Genomic DNA, 6492 nt, shown 5'->3' on the forward strand with positions numbered 1-6492 from the left:
GCCAGTGACCAATGATTAATCAATCATGTCTATGTAATGAATCCCTCATAAAAATCCGAAAGGACAGGGTTCAGAAAGCTTCCGAGATGAATTCTGTTCACTAGTATTTTATTGAGGCTTTTTATATCAATGTTCTTAAGAGATATTGGTCTGTAATTTTCTTTTCTTGCAGTATTTTTGTCTGGCTTTGGTATCAGAGTAATGCTGGCCTCACAGAATGAGTTTGGAAGTGTTCTTTCCTCTTTGATTTTTTGGAAATGTTTAAGAAGCATTGACATTACCTTTTTAAATGTTTGGTAGAATTCACCAGTGAAGCCATCAAGTTAAGGGCTTTCCTATGTCGAGATATTTTTGATTACTGATTCATTCTCCTTACTTATTGTGAGTCTATTTAGATATTCTCTTCGTGATTTAGTCTTTGTAGATTTTGTGTTTCTAGGAATTTGCTTCATCTAGGTTATTGAATTTGTCAGTAGGCAATTGTTCATAGTATTCTCTTATGATCCTTTTTATATCTGTATTATCAGTAGCAGTGTCCCCTCTTTCATTTCTGATTTTAGTAAATTGAGTCTTCTTTTTTCCTCAGCCTATCTAGCTAAAAGTTTGTCAATTCTATTGATCTTCTTGAAGGACAAACATTTGGTTTTATTGGTTTTCTCTACTTTTTTTTTTCTGTTTCATGTATCTCTGCTATCCTCTTTATTATTTCCATCCTTCTGCTAGCTTTAAGTTTAGTTTGTTCTTCTTTTTCTAGTTCTTTTGTTGTAAAGTTGAGTTGTTGATTTGAGATCTTATTTTTTAATGTGTGCATTTATAGCTATAAATATCCCCTTTTGCATCACATTTACTGGGGTAAATGTGGTTTTGGTATGTTGTGTTTCCATTTTTATTCATCTGTAAGTACTTCCTAATTTTTCTTGTGATTTCTTCTTTGATCCATTGATTGTTTAAAAGTGTGTTATTTTCCATGATTTTGTGAGTTTTCTAGTTTTCCTTTTGTTGTTGATTCCTATCTTCATCCCATTATGGTCAAAGAAGATACTTACTATGGTATCTATCTTTTACATTGAGACTTAATCTGTGGCTTAATGTATGGTCTATCCTGGAAAATGCCCCATGTGCTTTTGAGAAGAATGCATATTCTGTTGTTGCTGGGTAGAGTGTTCTGTTTATGTCTGTTATATTTTAGTTGGCTTATCGTGATGTTTAGGTCCTCTGTTTCCTTGCTTATCATCTGTTTGGTTATTCTATCCATTATCGGGTGTGGGGTATTGAAGTCTCCAACTATTATTGTAGAACTATCTGTTTCTCCCTCAGTGCTCTCAATTTTTGCTTCATATATTTTGATGGTCTGTCTGTCATTAGGTGCATAAATATTTATAATTGTTACATCCTCTTGCTATATTGAAACTTTTATTAATACATAATGTTCTTGTTTCTTGTAAATGTTTTTTATTTAAAGACTGTTTTGTTTAATAGTAATATAGCCACCCCTCTTCTCTTTTGGTTACTATTTACATAGAATATCTTTTTTCATCCTTTCTCTTTCAACGTTTTTGTGTCTTTGGATCTAAAATGAGTCTCTTATAGACAGTAAACAGTTGTCTCATGTGTTTTTATCCATTCTGCCAATCTCAGTCTTTTGAGTTTAGAGTTTAATCCATTTACACTTTAATTATGGATTTATTTCTGTCACTGTGCTATTTTTTATCTATATGCCTTATAGCATTTTTTGTCCCTCATTTCCTGCAGTACTGTATTCTTCTGTGTTTGGTTGAATATTTGTAATACAATGTTTAAATTCCTTTCTCTTCTCCTTTTGTGTATATTCTGTAGCTATATATTCATTATGGTTGTTATGGATATTCTATTTAACATCCTAAAGTTGTAACATTCTAATTTGAATTTATACCAGCTTAACTTCAATAACATACAAAAAACCTGTTCCTTTACAGCTCTGTCCCCCCCCCCTTTTAGCTGTTGATGACACAAAATTTCATCTTTATACATAGTGTGCCCCAAAACATAAACTAATATTTTCTAAATGTGCTAGTTTCTGGGGTGCCTGGCTGGCTTAATCAGAAGAGCATGCAACTCTTGATCTTGGAGTCAGAGTTCGAGCCCCAGGTTGGGTGTAGAGATTACTTAAATAAATAAAACTTTTTTTAAAAATGTGCTAGTTTCTTAACTTATAGAGAAAACAAAATTTGGAATTATAAACCAAAGTTACAGTAACACCAGCTTTTAACTAATTTTTTTCATTAAAGGTATTAGTTTCTTATGTCATGAAGAAAATAGAAATAACAGTTACAAACCATTGTTACATTAGGTTTTATAATTGCCTATGAATTTAACTTTATTCAGATTTTTATTTCTCCATATGGTTTTAAATTAGGTCCACTATTCTTTCATTTCACCTTTCAGGACTCCCTTAAGCGTTCTTTTACAGGGCAGATCTAGTGATCACAAACTCCTTCAGCTGTGTTTACCTAGAAGTATATTTTCCCTTGCTCTTGAAAGACAGTTTTGCTGGTTATAGGATTCTTGTTTGAAAGCCTTATCTTTTAGTACTTGGAATGTATCACCCACAGTCTTCTGGCTTCCAAAGTTTCTGATGAGAAATCTACTTATAATCTTATTGAGCCTTCCTTGTATGTGACAATAACCATTTCTCTCTTACTGCTTTCAAGAGTCTGTCTTTTGAGCATTTGATTATAATGTGTCTCAGTGTGGGTCTATTTGAGTTCATCATTTATAGAATTCATGGATCTTCTTCAATCCAAGTTCATATCCATGTCTTTAAACAAATTTGGAAAGTTTTCAGCCATTATTTCTTCAATAGTATCTTTGCTCCTGTCTTTGTTCTCTTGCATATGTTGGTCTGTTTGATGGTGACCCATAGGTCCCTTAGGCTCCATTCACGTTTATTCAGTCTTTTTTCTTTCTGTTCCTCAGACTTGATAATATCCACTATCCTATCTTTTAGTTCACTGATTCTTCTGCCTGCTCAAATCTGCCTTTGAATGAGTCCCTCTAGTGATTTTTTTCATTATTATTGTACTTTTAAGCTCCAGAAATTCTTTTTTTTGTTTGTTTCTTTTTTTAGGTTTTCTATTTCTTTATTGATATTTACATTTTGTATATACATTACTTTCTTGACTTTCTCCACATGTACCTTTAGTTCTTTCTCTTTAAAATAGTTGTTTAAAAATTTTTGTCTAGGGGTGCCTGGGTGGCTCAGTTGTTAAGCATCTGCCTTGGACTCAGGTCATGATCCCGGGGTCCTGGGATCGAGCCCCGCATTGGGCTTCCTGCTTGGTGGGAAGCCTGCTTCTCCCTCTCCCATTTCCCCTGCTTGTGTTCCCTCTCTCACTCTCTCTCTCTCTGTCAAATAAATAAATAAAATTTAAATTTTTTTTTTTTTTTTTGTCTAGTATATATGCCATTAGGTCTTTTTCAAGGATATTTTATTTATTGTTTTTCCTTGAATGGACCATATTTTCCTGTTTATTTATATGCCTGTGGTTTTGTGTGTGTGTGTGTGTGTTGTTTTGTTTTGTTTTTAATTGCTGTAGGCTGTCTCTGTGCTGAAGATCAGCCATAAGTATAAGTGTAAGGTCTTCTTGGGTTTTTACTGAGCCTTCCCCTAGGTATGCACAATTACTTTCTAATTTTCCCTGTATATGCAGCTGTTTTTTTTAATGTCCTTGTCTTTAATGTCTAGTTCCTAAAAGGGGGGCAAACAGAAAATGAAGAAGACCCTTTTAGATCCCCTGAAGTCACTTCTGCCAGAGAAGGTAAGGGTAGGTCTTACAACAATGAAAGGAGATCCAGCTCTGTCTATACCTCTGTGACTGGAAGCAACAATTAATAATCAAAGCAGAGATCCCCAAAATTTAGAAGGCAGGGTCCTTTTTCCCCATTCTCACTCCCACAAACTGTGTGAAAGCTATTCCAGGAACATGGGCACAGCTGCTTACCGGATAGCTGGGGATGGTGGATGGGTAAGTGCTACTGTGATAAGAGGTGAAGTTGACTAAAATTAACCACAATTTACTGTCCAAGTCTTCTCCTGAAAGTTGCAAGCCTTCAACAGACACCAGAGTTCCAAAATAGTTACATCAGACAGATTCTGCTCGTGCAATTATTGGCTAGGTGGAGAGACAGATTCCTGGGGCTACTTACTCCACCATCTTCCCAGACCATCTTTAACATATATTTTGAGAAACTCTCAGCTGAACTTTGTACAAATTTTGTCCTTAGTGCCAAATTTTAGTGGCAAATTTTTGAATAATAGATACTCTGATTTTGATATTTAGACCATTTTCCTTTTGATAAAACATCATTAACTTATTTACTCTCCATACCTACCCAGTCAGTAGTATCATTATTATCACTGATATCATTTGTCAATGTGAAAATAGAGAAAGAGTGAGGTTATGTAACTTCCTTAAAGTCACACAGCCAATAAATAAATGGCAAAATTTAGATTGGAACAAGAGAAGCGTGGCTCCTAGATTTGTACTCCCAAATTCTACATTATATTGCAGAGTAGTTATGTGACCAATTAGGAGAAGTGACATTCACCAGAGTTTGTACATTCATTATACAAGATAGTAAATGTATTAATAGTTATTGATATGGTTAAAAATCTTGGTGCTAATGATACATCCAAAATTTAACAAAACTTATTATAATGTCTCTTTAAGTTCACAACAGAAAAAAACAAAACACTACAGTCTTGCTTTATCACTAATCTGGGACCCCAGGTCTTCCAAATCTATACCTCTGGTTAAGAAAACATCAAAAGGTAACTCAAATGTTGACATGTTCAAGTGAAAGCTGGTCTTAACCACAAAGCATGCTCAGACTTTCACACTCTACAGTGTAACCTCTAAGGTACCTCTGATAAGTAACTACATCAGTAGGCTTCCAAGAGACAATGGTTCCTATTAGCCAGCAGTTCAGCTTACACACCTTTGCTAGGTGTACAGAAATGTATGTTATAGGACAATTCTTTGACCCTGTTAAAACATTTTACTCCTATCATTTTGTTTAAAAATTAGTAAAAATGGAAAACTAAAAGAATTTAAATAATACAAATTAGTAGGTGTGCTGAAAGCTCTAGATCTTCAGCCTCAATAGAGTCAATACTTATTCGATTAAAAGTTGATTTATTATGTATTCAAATATAAGGGAACAAAAGTTTCTTTGCCTAAATCCAAAAAAGTTTAGATGGCAGATGCTCAGAGATGGGCATTTAAAAGGAGTGCTCACAGCAGTGACTAACTGTACCCAGTTATATAATGAGTAGCATCCTGTCAGCTTTTCCTGATGGAAATTGACATAAACTGAGGAAGATGACAACTTTTCTAAGTTTGAGATCTCTGAAATGTGCCTGTTATGCAGACTGCCTCTTCAATAGATTCAAAAAGACATCTAATAGAGAGAACTGACTGTTAAGAAATATAAGGGTCCTGGCTCCCAATCTTCCTTCTGAGAGGAGCTATTTAACCTACTCAGTGATGCAGAAGGCTTGATACTTACGAGATTTCTTACAAAAGAGTTTTGAATTGTTCGGAGTACTGCATAAGGGTTGATCTCCATGTTAAATGGAATGTCGAAGGGTGGTTGGATCTGAACTCTTCTAAGAGAATTTTGTGACTGGGCACAGTTTCACACATATAAGGATTTCAGTATTACAGTAAAAATGCTATTTTGAGTAGTTCTGCCTCTTAATTGTTCAATTTATGATATCTAACAATATCTGCCAAAATCTATTTTGGGTTTTAAGTTTCCTCCTTGTGTGGTTTATTTTCCTGAACAGGCACTACTGGTTGATTCATTTTATGTTTTTACCACTTCCAATGTGTCAATTAAAATATGCACTAACTAAGGGTGCGTGGGTGGCTCAGTCTGTTAAGTGTCTGCCTTCAGCTCTAGTCATGGGTCATGATCCCAAGGTCCTGGGATTGAGTCCCACATGGGGCTCCTTGCTCAGCGGGGAGCCTGCTTCTTCCTCTGCCTGCTGCTCCCCCTGTTTGTGCTCTCTCTCTCTTTTTTTCAAATAAATGTGTAAAATTTAAAAAAAATATGCAGTAACTAAATGGTTCCCTTATCTCAATAGTTTTGTGTTGGCCCCCATCATTGTTGTTGGACTCTATCCCTAATAACATATTAAACCTCAAATGGGCTAAACAAATCAATGTAGTTTAAACTCCTTGCTGTGAAAATGAGAGAGCTGGTCCAAGGAGATCAATCAAGTTGTCCAAAGGTGTGTCATGCTTTGTATTTGTTTATGTATATTCTGTCATGATCTAGACATGATCAACTTATAGTGATGCTTGAAATAAAGCAAGAAAGTTTAATGCAAACTAACTGAAAAAGAAAATAGGTAAACTAGATGAACAGTAATAGAAAAGAGATGAGGATTCATCTAAAACAGAAATAAATACAGTGAAATCTTATACATTTTCTAGATGTGGGACATTA

Source organism: Halichoerus grypus, chromosome 1 (assembly GCF_964656455.1).
Source record: "Halichoerus grypus chromosome 1, mHalGry1.hap1.1, whole genome shotgun sequence".
Classification (NCBI taxonomy): Eukaryota; Metazoa; Chordata; class Mammalia; order Carnivora; family Phocidae; genus Halichoerus; species Halichoerus grypus.